Source organism: Myxine glutinosa, chromosome 6 (genome assembly GCF_964187855.1).
Source record: "Myxine glutinosa chromosome 6, kmMyxGlut1.1, whole genome shotgun sequence".
Lineage (NCBI taxonomy): Eukaryota > Metazoa > Chordata > Myxini > Myxiniformes > Myxinidae > Myxine > Myxine glutinosa.
In genome coordinates this window covers 126,602,134-126,620,603 of record NC_136266.1, presented here as the reverse complement: position 1 = coordinate 126,620,603, position 18,470 = coordinate 126,602,134, and positions in this window count along the sequence as shown.

The following is an 18,470-nucleotide window of genomic DNA, read 5'->3' as shown; positions in this document are numbered from 1 at the left end:
GGACTTGCTCACTATTGTGCCGAAATTTCAGCTTCCTCGCTCAAAGGATGGCTGAGATATCGTCCGGACAAGAAAACAAGAAAGAAAGAAAGACAAGTACACAAACATTCAAAGTACCATGCCAAATAATTAAATATGGCAAATATTAAATATTAAATAAAATTAAATATATTATTTTATTTTTATTTTTAAATATATATTTTATATATTTTTAATAAATATATATTTTTATTTAAAAATATTAAATAAAATTAAATATGGCCCCCATGCCAAATAATTAAATATCTAGCGCGGCATTGCCGGGGCGCCTCCGGCGCCCGGCAATACCGCAGTGCACCTCATAGAGGCTGCATTGGGTGGGAGAGGTGTACGCTAATTGATTGATTAATTGTATAATTAAAATCAATAAAAGATTATCACAAAATATTTTCTTAATCAATTGGCTAATAGCATAACTAAACCACAAGTGCTTCATCCAAAGATGTATCTTTTTGAAATTTAATTAAATAAGTCATTAAGAAAAAATTAAATAATTAATTGATTAATCAATAAATAATTAATCGATAAAATGATTAATCAATAAATCAAAAATATCCTTGATAGCCACATCACTTGGTCACTCATGTCCAAATATTAGCTTCCCAGCTCAAAAGGTGCCTGAGATATTGGCCAAATGAGAAAGAAAATAAATAAATGATTAATAATGAAAATAAATAAATAATAATCATAAAAAAATTAAATTATTAATCAATTCGGTCAGAGAACACATAAACCACCACCATTTCATCAGAATCTGTAACTTAAAAAAAAAATTTTTAGTCATTAATCGAATAATTAAATAATTAATCAATTAATTGATTAATTGATCAATTAATAAATCAAAAATAGCCTTTGCAGCCAAATCACCTGGTCAATGGCATGGCCAAATATCAGCTTCCTAACTCAAAAGGTGCCTGAGTTAATGGTCAGAAGAGAGAGGAAATTTGATTTATTAAATAAGTACTTAATTAATCGCTAATAATTAAATAACTCCTTAATTAAGTGATTAATCAAAAAACAAAAAATACAGTTTTTGATAAAGGACTTGCTCACTACTGTGCCGAAATTTCAGCTTCCTAGCTCAAAGGATGGTTGAGATATCGTCCGGACAAGAAAACAAGAAAGAAAGAAAGAAAGAAAACAAACAAACAAAAAAGGTGCGGTGTACAACAACCAGAGTGAAAACTGAGTACTCCCTTTCAGCATGCGTCACTGCTGAGCCCCCTTCGGTGCCCGGCAATGACGATTTGCAATGCCTGGAGATGGCATAGGAAAGGAGCGGTGTGCAATTAAAGCTTGACATGTGAAAATCTATATAATAATACCGTAAGGACTCGACTTTGTTATCCCTTTTACGCCGCACCCAGTGACCCGATGCCCACGGCACTAATGCATTTTCCATCTACGAACCGCGCTCTTTGTTTATCATGTACAGCCATACTCGAAAAATCTGAATTCGCCGACTTTGGGACCCAAAAGCATCCGATTATCGGCCGATACGACGCCATCTTACGACACCATCGTATTGGCGTCTGCTGGGCGAAGGCGATGGTCAAATGGTCTTTATCGTCATTTTAATAAAGTTAAATGGAGTGACGTTTTGGAAACGTTTTTTGAAGTTTGAAGTTTTTTCGAATCGAAGTGAAGAAGTTTTTGAAGTTTTGATTTTGGAAACGTTAAATGGAGAAACAGTTTCACAGGAAGAGAATGCGATGCGATGAAGAAGAATCCATCTTTCTTTTATTTTTTTGAACCACAAAAGATTGAAGCTCCACGAAGTAAAGAATGTGAAACTACGTGAATGTAATAAAATAACAAGTACAAAATAGACAACTCTTGTATGGTGCTGTTCTCTATTGCGTTCTCATCTTGTGTAATACTGCGCATTGTTATTTGCATATTCTGTATCTATTATCTTATTCTAATATCTACCATCGCTTTCTTTGTCTTGCAGATTGATTGTTCATCGTTGTTGCTAATAAACCTGCATTCAATTGATACATTCTTGTTTATGAACAATCAATTTAGGTTAGAAAGTGTGATCAGGAACAGACTTAAATCCATCCATTCGACACACTGGGGAAATTAAATGACTCATCATATCTGAAGTCGCAAATGGGGTCCGGATCTTTGACAAGGAACGGACAACATGTCTCGCAACTGACTGGTCGAAGGATGGGATTGGCTTCTGGCTCCTCCAAAAACACTGCAGATGCCCTGGTGAAACCCCACAGTGCTGCCCCGATGGCTGGAAAATCACCCTTGCTGGAGGCCGCTTCACCCATGCAGCGGAGTCGCGCTATGCTCCGATAGAGGGTGAAGCTCTAGCAGTGGCGGACAGCCTGGAAAAAGTAAAGTATTTTGTGTTGGGATGCAAGAACCTGATTATTGCCGTCGATCACAAGCCCTTAATCAAGCTTCTTGGTGACAGACGATTAGAGGACATCCATAACACGCGGCTTGCCAACTTGAAAGAAAGGACCCTAGCATATCGTTTCCGAATTATCCACATCCCGGGAAAACGACACTGTGTACCAGATGCGATTTCACGACATCCGTCGGGTGCCAGACCATCGGAACGACTGCCACTGGTGGATGACATTTCCTCCATTATGGATGTGGCCACATCGACTACACTAAGACAGCACACCTTGACTGGGCTGTGGACCACAGATGACGACTCTGGCATGGAAATGGCTATTTCTATGGCAGCCATCAAGACACTCGATTCTGTGCGGTCCGTCACTTGGGACGATGTTCGGGACGAAACAGCAAGTGACACTCAGATGCTGCAGTTACTCAATTCTATTGAGCAGGGTCTACCTGCCAGTCGGGACGATTTCCCTGTGTCCATTTTGGAATACTTTCCCTTCCGTGAACACCTCTACACTATTGATGGCATAGTGGTCTACAAGGGGAGGATTATCATCCCACCGAAGCTACGGAAGCTTGTCCTTGAGAATCTTCATGCTGCTCACCAAGGAGTCACGGCTATGACCACCCGGGCCAGCAGCTCGATCTTTTGGCCTGGAATCACTCCCCAGATTCATGAGATGCGCAATCGCTGCTCACACTGCAATCGGATGGCCCCATCGCACCCAAGTGCTCCACCTACAGCCTCAGCTGAACCTGCCTACCCTTTCCAGTACGTTTGTTCAGATTACTTTCATCACAAGGGTCGGAGTTATTTGGTCACCGTTGATCGTTACTCTAATTGGCCAATCATTCAGCTAACTACTGGCGGGGCACAAGGCCTAGTGAAATGTCTGCGGTCGAACTTCGCCACTTATGGTATCCCCGACGAATTGGCATCTGACTGTGGGCCAGAATTCACGGCACATGACACCCAAGACTTCTTGCGTCGGTGGGGCGTTAACCATCGGTTGTCATCCACTGCCTTCCCACACAGCAACTGTCGTGCCGAGATCGCAGTCAAAACATCGAAAAGAATGATCACCGATAACACTGGTTCCAATGGTGAACTAGACACTGATCGGTTCCAACGTGCAATACTCCAGTACCGGAATGCACCGGATCAGGACACTAGGTTGTCTCCAGCCATGATCATCTTCAAGAGGCCAGTCAAGGACTTCATACCCATCATCCCAGGCAGATACTTGCCATCGGACACCTGGCGGGAAACACGCAACAATCGTGAGGAAGCTTTGCGCATTCGGCATGCCAGGGAGATCGAAAGACTCTCTGAACACACGACAAAACTACCTCCACTGGCCGTCGGGGACCATGTCCGGATCCAGAACCAGACCGGCCTGGAACCACGAAAATGGGACCGGACCGGAACCGTGATTGAGGTAAAACAATTCGATCAATACGTTGTCAAGGTGGATGGCTCCGGAAGAATCACTCTCCGGAATCGTAAGTTCCTGCGACGTTTTACGCCTTTCAGCATGACAACTCCCACTACGACTGGCAAAAGTGGCATGCTGCCAACTGTTATGCCAATCGTACCGAAATACTTAATGTCTGGTACCCAACCCATCGCCGCTCCAAGAGTCTGTCTCAATCCTGTTACCACTCCCCAGAAGGGTGAACCCCAACATGTCATTGCGCCGGACTTACCATCACAGACACTCCGCTCCACCACCGCGATGACACCACCCGCGAGAGTCGCTAACCAACCACATGTGCAGACCACCGCCACACCTCCACGGTCACTGCCTATTTCTGCCCCCTTGACGGTTCGGGTGATGATGGACCAGCTGGAGGGGACTCCGGCGTCGGACAGGGCGATAGTGAACCACCCACCGGAGACTCCCACAATGGACCAGGAAATTACGAACTGCCCTCAGAGGACTCCGACGATTGATCGGGTGGTGACGGGCCGCCCGAAGCGAATTATCAAACCACCAGCCCGATTCAATTCAGAAGAATATCAATTATAAACTCATGTGATCCTTTTTCTCGGTCTCCAGTTTCGTTCTATTCTGTGTCACAATTGAACGTTTTTGGGAAAGGGAGATAGACAACTCTTGTATGGTGCTGTTCTCTATTGCGTTCTCATCTTGTGTAATACTGCGCATTGTTATTTGCATATTCTGTATCTATTATCTTATTCTAATATCTACCATCGCTTTCTTTGTCTTGCAGATTGATTGTTCATCGTTGTTGCTAATAAACCTGCATTCAATTGATACATTCTTGTTTACAAAAAGTTTTAATTAAAACAAAAGCCGCGTCGATGTTACACAATGCCTAGATGCAGCTGTGCCTATAACGTCGATGTTATAAGCACAGGACATTCCTATTGATTCGATTACTTGATGTTATTTTTGTGCAAAGTGAAAATATATCTCGCCAATTTCCCGTGTGTGGCGACGAATTTTTAATATATCTCGGCATTTTCCCGTCTGTTATTTCAGGCGGTGTATGACTGACCATGCCGCGATGTAAAAAAAAAAATATCTCGGCAATTTCCCGTGTGTGGCGACACGTGAACGAAGCTATGCTCCTCTCTCCACATTATTGTGACGACGTATAAATTAAATATTTCATCGTGACGATTGTCATCAAATGGATGAATTTTTAATATATCTCGGCATTTTCCCGTCTGTTATTTCGGGCGGTGTATGACTGAGCATGCCGCGATTTAAACAAAATATATATATCTCGGCATTTTCCCGTCTCTTATTTCGGGCGGTGTATGACTGACCATGCCGCGATTAAAAAAAAATATATCTCAATGGACTTGAAGTTACAGGCCTTTGAGAATTCATTTCGTTCTATAAAGGGCAACTTTCATCGCATTTTCTTCCCGTTTTTTTTCAACCGAGTCTAAAACTATGTTGGCGACTGTGAAAAATGAAATGATATATCGAATTTGATTTGAAATAAAACTGTGTGAGAGAGGAAGACACCACGGGCCTACAAAACAGGCCTCAAAGCTATGCGAGTTAATAAAATGGTGGATATTTGTTTATATGAAGGCTCTCCCAGAATGGGTGGAGCTATGGTTCCCAGAATGGGTGGAGCTTTGAGGTTTTGTCTTCTCTGCAAGAACAACAAGAAGAAGAAGAAGAAGACATGGTAACAACAACAACAGCAGAGTGCACTCTATGAGCAGCGTCTGCGACACGGCTAAAAATGTACATAAACGACACAGTTCTATGAAACAGTTTCACAGGAAGAGAATGCGATGCAATGCGATGAAGAAGAATCCATCTGTTCCACCATTTGTGCCGGTGTCATCGATGGCGGTGTACGCTAACCTCATCAGGTGGGTTTACCATAATTTCTTCCATATACTGTGATAACAACGAAGTGAAACCGATCAGCAGCCCATCAGTATCTGCTCTATTCACGGTGCTTAAGTTAATCCTTCAAATCATTTAAAAACAACCCAACGTTGACGAAGCATGGCATACGAGGCCCGTTCAAAAAGTTCACGGAACGACGTACTCTCAAAGGTCTGAGGCCAAAATGTTTGTTTTTTTCCCCCCTTACACAACGGAAACAACAACTGGATAGGTAGGGCCGAGGCCTACGCTTACGTTTCGCTCCTGCATCTGCCACCGTTCATGATTATCAAAGTAGGCTTTACCCTGTTCACGATAAGGTATAAATCAGTGAGGTGTATACGAAGAGATAAAAGGATGGCATTGACTTCGAGACGGTACGTGGTAGTTGTCTGCGGCTGGCTGATGCCACGTTGTTTTTTTTTTCCTAAGTGCCATGGATGCTGATGGACATAATAAAGGTATCGGCTGATCTCTCATCGTAATATTACCCGATGGAAATGAACTGTTTCTTTGTTTGTCATTTCCTGTGCAATAATGTCAAATTGATAAGTCAGACATCCTTTTCTATTGACAGCTGCGCTCCTTTTCAATGGCATCGTCTATTGATATGCATGTTCTTCTTTCATATAATTTTACACATGCACAATCAGTATTTCAACTCTTGCAGACATTGGAAAGGAAGTTGACTCACAGGCGAACTCTCTGGCTCAATCACAGGCCGACGCACAGGCGATGTAATTGTGAGTAGCATTTTTGCACAAGTGAAAATTGAAAATACACGTTTTTGGTATGTGGCTATGTTATTTAGTGTTTGTTTTGTCTCTAACAATATAAAATACAAAGTCAGGAGGTGACACTTTATACACAGTGTAAGTTGGATTCGACAAAGTGTCGCCTTTTTCTTGATTTTGTTCACACAAATCCAACCCACACCATATAGTCTCATAAAAAATGGCCAGAGTGGTGCTATGCCGATTCCTATTACGAATCCATTCATTTTTCAAAAGTATATCGTAGCGTTGTCATTTAAGTAGATTGCAATAAATACGTTGTTCATATACGCACTCTTCATTCTCATCTTTCTTCCTAACTCTTACTCGGACAAGCAAATCCCCTATGCCATCCATATTGGTACACTCTATCCATACACCACATCCTCCCTTCCGTGGATGTTCCACGGGTTTCGGCTAGTATATTATAAATGCACAAAATCAATTCATATTTGCCACCAAGCTAGAATATTGGCTAGTGACTACAACAGCGAGACAAATCTATTTTATGCGGTGATACAATTCTTAGGGAGTGTTCATAATTTATGTAGGGGGGTAGGGGCGGTGCAGTACTATGGGGGGCACAAACAGTTTTGACCACCCGAATGGGTGGGGGGCGGAGGGGTCAATGTCATGAAAGTTTCCATGTTAGGTATGGGCGGGGGGCCAAAAATGTTTATTCAAATTTGATGAGTTTATCGACTAAATACCCTTCAATGTTTTTATATTATATATATTTGTGTTTTAATCAAGCTGCCTTTTAATCTGTGTCGTCTTTTTTGTGTCATTTAACATAAATTTGAGTGCCTTAACTAAGTCAGTATATGACACAAAAAAGACTTCACAGATTAAAAGGCAGCTTGATTAAACCACAATCAAGTAAAGATACATTCAAAGTACACCGCCCCCATGCCAAATAATTAAATATGCTACAGCGCGGCATTGCCGGGGCGCCTCTGGCGCCCAGCAATACCGCGGTGCAGCTCATAGAGGCTGCATTGGGAAGGAGAGGTGTACGCTAATTGATTGATTAATTGTATAATTAAAATCAATAAAAGATTATCACAAAATATTTTCTTAATCAATATTGGCTAATAGCATAACTAAACCACTCGTGCTTCATCCGAAGATGTATCTTTTAGAAATGTAATTAAATAAGTCATTAATAAAAAATTAAATAATTAATTGATTCACCAATAAATAATTAATCGATTAAATGATTAATCAATAAATCAAAAATATCCTTGATAGCCACATCACTTGGTCACTGTCATGTCCAAATATTAGCTTCCCAGCTCAAAAGGTGCCTGAGATATTGGCCAAATGAGAAAGAAAATAAATAAATGATTAATAATGAAAATAAACAAATAATAATCTTTAAAAAATTGCATTATCAATCAATTCGGTCACAGAACACATAAACCACCACCATTTCATCAGAATCTGTAACTGGGAAAAAAAAAAATTTTTGGCATTAATCAAATAATTAAATAATTAATCGATTAATTGATTAATTGATTAATTAATAATTGATTAATCAATAAATCAAAAATATCCTTGATAGCCACATCACTTGGTCACTCATGTCCAAATATTAGCTTCTGAGCTCAAAAGGTGCCTGAGATATTGGCCAAATGAGAAAGAAGATAAATAAATGATTAATAATGAAAATAAATAAATAATAATCATAAAAAATTAAATTATTAATCAATTCGGTCAGAGAACAAATAAACCACCACCATTATATCAGAATGTGTAACTTAAAAAAAACAATTTTTTTTTGTCATTAATCAAATAATTAAATAATTAATCGATTAATTGATTTATTAATAAATCAAAAATAGCCTTTGCAGCCAAATCACCTGGTCATTGGCATGTCCAAATATCAGCTTCCTAACTCAAAAGGTGCCTGAGTTAATGGTCAGAAGAGAAAGGAAATTTGATTAATTAAATAAGTACTTAATTAATCGCTAATAATTAAATAACTCCTTAATTAATTGCTTAATCACAAAACAAAAAATACTGTTTTTGACAAAGGACTTGCTCGCTACTGTGCCGAAATTTGAGCTTCCTAGCTCAAAGGATGGCTGAGATATCGTCCGGACAACCAAGAAAACAAGAAAACAAGAAAACAAGAAAACAAGAAAACAAACAACGAGAGTGAAAACTGAGTACTTCCTTTCAGCGTGCGTCGCTGCCGAGCCCCCAGCAATGACGATTTGCAATGCCTGGAGATGGCATAGGAAAGGTGCGGTGTACAATATATACAATATACGAGACAGTGAAGGGTTAGGGTTAGGGATGCTCTTAACTAAGTTAGGTGAGGGGGTTGGGCAATAAAGTTTTGCTGATGGGTGGGGGAGAAAAAGTTTGCCCTTGGTACATGGGGGGAGGAGGTGGGGGGGGGGGGGGTCACGAAACTTTTACGCTGACCTACTTCTAATTCACCGCCCCACCCACTACATAATTCATGAACACTCCCTTCTCGTTTTAGCAGCACTGAAATCGGAGAACTTAGCACAGTGAAATGTTGCTGTTACGTACATTGTAGAGCGATATATATGCATGGTCATCTCTGATCGCTTAGAGCATGAACTCTCCTCTCTACAGTTACTTATCACCAACGTCAGACACATTTGGGAAAACCTCGAGATTCTTCTATTGTCGTATGCACCAACATTAAAACAAAATATTAGGTGTTTGTGGGGGGCCCCAAATTGCGGGGGCCCTGTACGAACGTACCAACCATTCGTATCATTGTTAATCCGGCACTGGCTTTGGCTAATTGGCAGTCACAGTATTTTTTGTGTACATAATTTGTAAGGCAGATGTGATTTTGTTTACGTCACTCCACATATATGCCTCTGTGGATGGTGGATGTTCATTCAAGTGTTTGAGCTCAAACAAAAGTTTGTTCTGGTGAAATAAACTGGAATTATAAGTCCAAATTTTGACTTTCTGTGAAAAATTGAAGCATTGCCAACAATTGTTTTAAATTTCGAAATCTACAACCTTCATTTACATTTCAAATTCAAGTTTTGGATAAACTAGTTTGTGTCGCAACTCGTCGACCTAAATAGTCAAAACAGTGAATTGGAACTAATCAGTGAAGTTTTTATTTCAAGGTTCCCAGAGGACAAAGACCTGTGCTCCAGATGGAGTGCTGCTTTGAGAAGAGAGTCCTTCCAGCCCACTCCAGGCACCACAGTCCTGTGCAGTGATCACTTCACAGACAGAAGTTTTGACAGAACGGGTCAAACAGTTCGACTCAAGCCAAACACCGTCCCAAGCTGTTTCAACTTCCCAGCACATTTGACAAAGGTATACATTGATATTCGAACAATTTTCAATTAAGTTCAAGTTGTTTTGATGTTTTTAAATCATGCTATTTAATAATCTCAAGCACGTTTTTCATAAGTGGCAGTTGTTTTTATTGTTGTGCTATTCAAATACACACACAGCATTCATACAAATGCACGTGCATGCATGCATACATACTTTAAATCGTTAATTTATCAATTTATTCAAATGTATGAACCATTCACTTATGTGTCAAATTATATTTTTGCAAATAGGCTCCAGTTGAGCCCCTACTGAGGATGAACCAGGAAAGACTGAAGACACTCATCCCAAGAAGGGACCTTCATGTAAGAATGAGGATCACTCGTACACCATTGTCACTCGCCCACGTTCACTGAAACGAAAGTTGGATGATGCAAGTGCCAAACTGAACAATTTTCAAAAGAAATTAAAGTTGAGCCACCAGCGTAACAGAAGCCTAGCCAGGAAGATGGAGTCACTGAAGACCATTGTGCATGACCTGAAAGAGAATGGCTTGGTCACTGACAACTGCGCTGAAATGCTCGACATGACATTCTCAGGTGTGCCAAAAGCAATCATGGACAGGGTGATGAACAACAAAGTCAGTGGCAAACGTACCAGAGAAGAGTACGACCCTGTCATCAAAGCATTTGCCCTGACTCTCCAATTCTATTCCGCTAAGGGATACGAGTATGTACGGAAGACATTTGATTTGGCACTTCCAAGTCCCTCCACAATCCGTAAATGGTACAGTGCAATTGACGGCTCACCTGGTTTCAGTGCAGTTGTATTTGATGCACTTGAAGCCCGGTTCAAGTCCGAGAAGAAACATGGTAGGAAAACCCTGTGTGCTCTGATGCTCGATGAAATGGCTATCATGAAGGCAATTGACCTGTCTGGAGACAGTGTGTTGGGGTATGTCGATATCGGGAATGGGGGCCAAGATGACAATGCTCCACTGGCAAGTAATGCATTGGTTTTCATGCTCGTCGCAATGAATGACAGCTGGAAGGTCCCTGTAGCACACTTTTTGATAAATGGGTTGTCTGGGAAAGAGCAGGCAAATTTGGTGACGCAATGCCTGATGAAATTCCATGATGTTGGTGCAGAAGTCGTGTCCTTGACATGTGATGGGCCTTCTGCTCATTTGACAATGTTGAGCGAATTGGGTGCCAGCATAACACCAAACAATGTCAAGCCCTGGTTTCCACACCCTGCAAATGCAGAGCAGAAAGTGTGTGTTCTGCTGGATGCCTGTCACATGTTGAAATTGGCCAGGAACTGCCTCGGAACTCTGAAATGTTTGAAAGATGGCAACAATGCAATCATCCAGGCACTCTTTGATTTACAAAGGAAGGAAGGTCTGCATCTCGGAAACAAACTGCGCCGTAAACATGTTGAATGGAAGGGCAATGTTATGAAAGTGAACACAGCCGCTCAAACTTTGAGTACAAGTGTGGCAGACGCGATTCACTATTGCAGAGAGACATTGAAGTTGCCAGAATTCCAGGGCAGCGAAGGAACATGTGAATTCATATAAACTAGCCGAAACCCGTGGAACATCCACGAAAGGGAGGATGTGGTGTATGGATAGAGTGTACCATTATGGATGGCATAGGGGATTTGCTTGCCCGAGTAAGAGTTAGGAAGAAAGATGAGAATGAAGAGTGCGTATATGAACAACGATCGCCGACACCGGCACAAATGCATGCTCTGGATTGTCCACTCAGTGGTGGCACTCAGTAGAGCGCATACCTCCGCCAGGTGGACATTTTATGATTCGTATCCACTGATAGGCTGGATCTGGATCCGACATGAACCAAAATCGAATCAGCTTGTTCTTGTCATCTAAACAACTCATTTAACCAACTCGTACACAACTTTTTGAAATATGCTATATATCGTTTTAGGGCCCCATCTCTCAATGGTCATGAATCGCTTAATAAATTAAAAATTCCCGTATCCGGATCCGGATTCGAATCTTCACCAAAATTGAATCAATTCATCCTCGGCATATACCTAACCTGGTCACCAAGTTTCGTCCGAATCCATCCACAACTTTTTGAGATATCCTGTTCATAGACAAACAGACAGGCGGGGGTGAAAACACAACCTCCATCCACCTTTGGTGGTGGAGGGAAAGAAAGCGCGCCAAATGGTAAACCTTTTATAGAACTCCTTTTTGTGGCTCTCTAATGATCGATCCCCTCCGAACCCCCACCCTTACCCTACTCTGTTTCCTTCTCACCCCTTTGATCCTCCGTCACAGTTTACCCTAAAATGAAAGATCCTTTTTATAATCTCCGACACTCCATCCCTTGGCACAGCCGTTACCTGGCACTCCGGCACGCACACTGCAGCACTGTTAGCCTGTTCATGGCCATGCCCGTGGAACATCCACGGAAGGGAGGATGTGGTGTATGGATAGAGTGTACCATTATGGATGGCATAGGGGCTTTCCTTGTCCGAGTAAGAGTTAGGAAGAAAGATGAGAATGAAAGTGCGTATATGAACAACGTATTTATTGCAATCTACTTAAATGACAACGCTACGATATACTTTTGAAAAATGAATGGATTCGTAATAGGAATCGGCATAGCGCCATTCTGGGAGTGTTACGTCTCGCCACCTGCTACACCTTTCTGAGTTACGAGGATTTATGCAACGCACCCCGAGTATCGCAACGTCACTCCATTTAACTTTATTAAAATGACGATAAAGACGTTTCCTTATATATCCTAATTTAAAATGTTCAAGGGAATAAAAAGACCATTTGGTTCACACCAGCCATGTTCACACCACTCGGCTGTCCAATCAGCGGACGGCTCGCATCGCCTTCGCCCAGCAGACGCCAATACGATGGCGTCGTAAGATGGCGTCGTATCGGCCGTTAATCGTATGCTTTTTGGCCCCAAAGTCGACTAATTCAGATTTTTCGAGTGTGGCTGTACGTGATAAACAAAGAGCGTGGTTCGTAGATCGTAAATGCATTAGTGCCGTGGGCATCGGGTCACTGGGTGCGGCGTAAAAGGGATAACAAAGTCGAGTCCTTACGGTATTATTATATAGATATTTGACAGACTATTCGATGTTTTAAATTCTCGCAACCCTTTGGCACGAAACTTCAAGGCACCTCTAAATAAAACTTTCTCGAGAAGGGATGTTCCTGCCATTTCTGGACAGTGCATACAGATATCTGTCCACCATGAAGAACATAGATGGCCAATTAATGACCAGCCCACGTCTCAAGACATCGTTCATTGGATTCATGATGTGCATTGAAAGTGTCAAAATGTTGTATTTTACACATGTCAAACCCGATGACTCTCCAATGCGTTATCTGCTCACTTACAAGATGCGCCAAGACCACATAGAACTCTTCTTTGGAGCAGTTCGCATTGCATGTGGAAGTGGCAACAACCCAACAGCACGCCAGGTCATTGCAGCAAACAAACGTCTCTTGATGAAGCATGACATCAAGTCGGCAATAGGTAACTGTTCCGCCCAGGATGCAACCAGGATACTGGATGTGGTCTCATTCAAGTCTGTGACGAAGCAAGCCATACCAGATGCAAGTGGTGACATGTTGGTGGCAAGACGGTACGACCTGGAATTGCGTGAACCAACCACAGACGATCATGATTATGCAGACATACCGAACTTTGAGAAACTTTCCCTGTTCACAGAATCATGTGTTGGGTAGAGTCCCTGTATAAAGAGAGTTGCGCCATGCGCTGACCCGAGATTTCTGGTCACGTGATTTCGTGGCGCCATTTTGTGTCTAACTTCACCGTGCATGAACGTCAGCTTGGTACGGGAATGTTGTTTATTGCCAAACAAAATGACTGGTTGTTCTGCTTTTGGTTGTTCAAACCAATCTGGGAAATATAAGATGTATAGATTTCCAAGTGATAAAGTCAGAAGACAAATTTGGGAAGCGAAAGTCAGACGAAAGAGCTGGAAAGTGATCGACTCCTCGAGACTCTGCCAGGTAGGCCCACGCCGCTTGATGATCGATGTTCAAAAGCAATTCTATCTGCTCGGTTTTTTTTTGGTTGTCTGTCCGTTGAAAACCCTTTTAAAGGGAAGTGATTTGTGTTTGTTTATAATCTTCAAGGAGCTTCAAGGAAATTGAATATAAATGTCGATAAAACTAAAGTTGTACACTATAGAAATATGGCAATACCACATACAGAATTTGTTTTAAGTGTGTTAGACTATATGTCGGCTGGAAGTCCTACACCGGAATTGCTCTCGGCACCCTTTAAAAAATATTGGATATGCCCACACTCCTTTCTAAAGGTTATTAAAATTCAGAGAACGACAGCATTGGTTTGTCTTACTTATAATGTTAGCTCTTATATGCAGTGTTGGCTTGTAATATGCATTGCCATACCACTTTTAATATCACCACACAGCTCTTTTTCACAGCAATAGCTGAGTTTTTGACAAAACAAATATCACCTGTATGTAATAATAAGACTAAATATGTGTAGTAAATTTTTTTTTAGCAGGTTTAGAATATATCACCCCATATCGCGAATGTACATGTATATCTAATCCGACACACTTAGACACAAAATGGCGTCCAAATTTGAGTTGACACAACTCTCTATATACAGGGACTCTAGTGTTGGGTATATGGCCGGCTATGTGGCGAAGATGGTGGAACGTACATTGAAATGTGCTGAATGTCTCGCTGCTCTCACAGTCAGTGGCGGTGAAAGACATTCCACACACGTACACAGCCTCATTGCTCCCAAGAACAGAGGTGGCCTCATATTTCCCTCCAACAGTGTCATTTGGGTGTGTGAAGCAACTGAAAGGTGTGTCAAAAGGCTTCTTACTGTCACCAATGGAAAAATGCCCAGTGAACGTGGAATTAAATCTGCAGTTTCCAGTTCTGTATTGTCTGAGGTTGGGCTGTCAACATTTTCTACCCTGGAGGAACACATGTTTGATTGTGAAGTGGACAGCAACCATATCTTTACTTTGATTCGCTCTGTCTCACAATGTTATTGCAAGATACGCTTCCATCACGTGGTCAAAATGATGAATGAGGATGTAAAGGACAAGCAGATCAGAAAGAAATACAGTAAATTGGTACTGTTTGCTCACCAGTGAATCAACCGTTGATCCACACCTCTGTTCATCATTGGATAATTATGACCACATACATTTAAAGCAGTGTTCACTTCAGAAAAAGCTGTCAACATTCTGTTTGCAAGTCTGTCTTCAACTTATTGACTTGGTACTATTTATAATTTATCAGGATTTCTGCTCCTTTTTGTTAGGTGCATTGTAATAATTGTGGGTTTGCAGGTGGGTGTGGATCAGTTGTAGCCTACACATTGCCCTCCCAGTTGATACTTTCCAAAGAGGAACTACATTATAACTGCTGATGTAATTTGATGTAAATTGTACAATGTTTTGTATGCCTTTTTTGTAATAAACAAAAATTGTGCTTTTGGTTGGTAGGCCTATCATTTGTTTTCATACACAAACTATTGACAGATTTTCCATTGAAAAGTATCTTGCTTCAGGCAGTGACTTGCAGTGTGACATAATCATTGTAAATATATTATTCTTTAATGTGTCCAATAAACAGACAAAAAGAAAAGTGCGACAAGTATTCCATTCTCTTCAATGACCATTGATATACTGGTTTCAACTTCAACTGCACAATTTTAAATTTTACTTCTTCTGTCGAGTCTATTACTAGTATTAGTCACCGATGGGCGCAATGGTTTGTTGACAAAACATTCGGCCCGCCAATATGGCCGCCGCTCGGCTTCACGGCTGCTACTGCTGCGCCGCATCTCATTGGCTCTCCAGGTTCTATATATACCTCCGTGACATACATACACTGGATCCATTATATATAGATGGTCGGATTTTCTTGAAGGGAGTTCCGGTGGTTGGGCGATTGAACGCTCGTTGTGTGTGTGTGCTGCGCTCCCTTTGGAGTAATTGATGCTGTTCGGTTCGGGATTGAACTCACTCACTGCCCTTGGAAGAAACCCGCCTTCTGGTCCTTTGGTTAATCTATTTATATGTAACACCCACGAACATTAATCGGGTGTTATTTTATTAATACTATTATTATTACCATCATTATTGGGTTCATAATTTGACTGCTCGATATGATTTTTATGAAAATACAATAATTTTGAGGTTCCAATGCGATACTTTCACTTTTCAGATCCGAATACATTCCCATAAGGGTTTGAGCAGAAAAAGGTAATTTTTCGCATTATGGATTCATTTGTTCGTTTTCTATTTATGTTTGGGAGTTTCAGGTACAGTAGATTTAGCGCTGAAGGACTCGCTATGCATTGTGGCTCTTGCACTTGACGCCTTAAATTAAAACAGCTTTGTAGGGGGAGGGAGGGATAACTGATAAGTGATGTGTTAACTTAGGCTGACAGTGGTTTCTTTGAAATCCGTTAACAACAGTTTAGGTACAGAAGTTGGTGACATTGACCCCGCAAGATTTTTGTTTCCCTACAAGTTTCTTATAAAAACGTTTATATGCAAGACCTTTCATATATGCTTCAAATAAAGGGTAATACATGTTTTGGATAACTACGACCTTTCATATATGCTTCAAATAAAGGGTAATACATCTTTTGGATAACTATGACCTTTCATACATGCTTCAAATAAAGGGTAATACATGTTTTGGATAACTATGACCTTTCATATATGCTTCAAATAAAGGGTAATACATGTTTTGGATAACTATGACCTTTCATATATACTTCAAGAAAAGGGTAATACATGTTTTGGATAACTACGACCTTGTAGCGGCTACCGCTGGGTTTTCACAATCGCCTTGCACCTATCAAGGACGCGGAGCGATCACCATGCCGGGCTCGTCCAGGCCGCCCGGGCAGGCCCGCGCTCAACTTGCCAGGCCTCGGTCGGGACGCTGGGCCACGCCCCCTCTCGCCTTTCCGGGGCAAACGCTCCGGGATAATATGTATATATATTGCTGCCCGATAAACGGGCTTTTCAGAGTGCCTGAGTGTTTGGTTTGATTAAAGCAACTCGGATGAATTCCAGCTTTTTGTCGCGTCCATTCTTCCGATCGACGTGGGAGCCCCAGCTCCTTCATTGGTGACCTACCGACATGGACACGGCAGTCGCCCTTAAACTCCCTGCCTTCTGGGAGGCTCACGCGGCGGTTTGGTTCGCACAGGCGGATTCCCTGTTCGCCCTGCGAGGCATCACGGCCGACGACACCCGCTTCCACCATGTGGTAGCAGCGCTCGGTTCGGCCACCGCGGCCCGCGCCCTGAGCCTCCTCGAGAGCCCGCCAGCCGCTGACAAATACGGCGCGATTAAGAAGCTTCTCCTCGACGCTTTCACCCTCCCATCGGCGGAACGCGCACGGCGCCTGCTCGACCTGCCCGAGCTCGGCCACACGCGCCCTTCCGAGCGAATGGACTACATGCTTTCACTGCTCGGCGAGCACTCTCCGGCATTCCTGTTCCGGGAGCTGTTCCTCCGTCAGCTGCCTAACCCGGTACGCCTCGCCCTGGCAAGCACGACGATCACAGATCCCCGGGCCCTTGCCAGAGAAGCCGACAAGATCTCCGCCGCAGGTCAGCGCATCGCAGCGGCGACATGGGACCCACCGCCGTCCGACGCAACACCCATGGCACCCGAGCACCCGGCACGGTCGACGACCGAACTGCCGACGCAATTGGCGGCCGCTACACCGAGCCGACCACCTCCAGCACGACGACCGGGGCCTCCACCTGACCAAGCGTGGTGTTACTATCATGCCAGGTTCGGACAGAAGGCCCGGACATGCCGACCCCCGTGCACCTTCGGCAGGCCGGGAAACGGCCGGGCCGGCGTTCATTACCAGCCATGAGCGCCGGCCACACGGGCAACTTACTGTTCATCATGGATAAAGCGTCCGGACGGCGCTTCCTGTGCGACACCGGCGCCCAACTGAGCGTCATACCCGCCTCTGACCAGGAAAGGCAATCCACGGTTTGCGGCCCCTCCTTGGTTGCGGCCAACGGATCGACCATCCGCACCTTCGGCCCGCGCAATGTCACCCTCTGCTTCGTCGGCCAACGCTTTGCTTGGACGTTTGTAACCGCAAACGTGCCCATGGCTCTGCTAGGCGCCGACTTCCTCTGCGCACACGGACTGCTGGTGGACGTCCAACGGCGTCGTTTAATCAACGCCGAAACCTTCAGCTCCCTGGTATGCACATTGAGCAGCTCCGCGCCGACCGAGCTGGCATGCGCCGTCCCGGCGGCGAACGAGTTTGCTCGCCTGCTCACGGAGTTCCCGGTCCTCACGCGGCCGACGTTTTCGGCTGTCGCAGTACGGCATGGGATCGAGCACCACATACCAACCACGGGCCCGCCGGTCTATGCCAGGGCCGCCGCCTCGACCCAGCCAAGCTCGCCGTGGCGAAGGCCGAATTCGACGCGTTGGAGCACCTCGGCATCGTGCGGTGCTCCGATAGCGCGTGGGCCTCGCCACTGCACATCGTGCCAAAGCCGGGGGGTGGATGGCGCCCGTGTGGTGACTACCGCCGTCTCAATGACGCTACCACCCC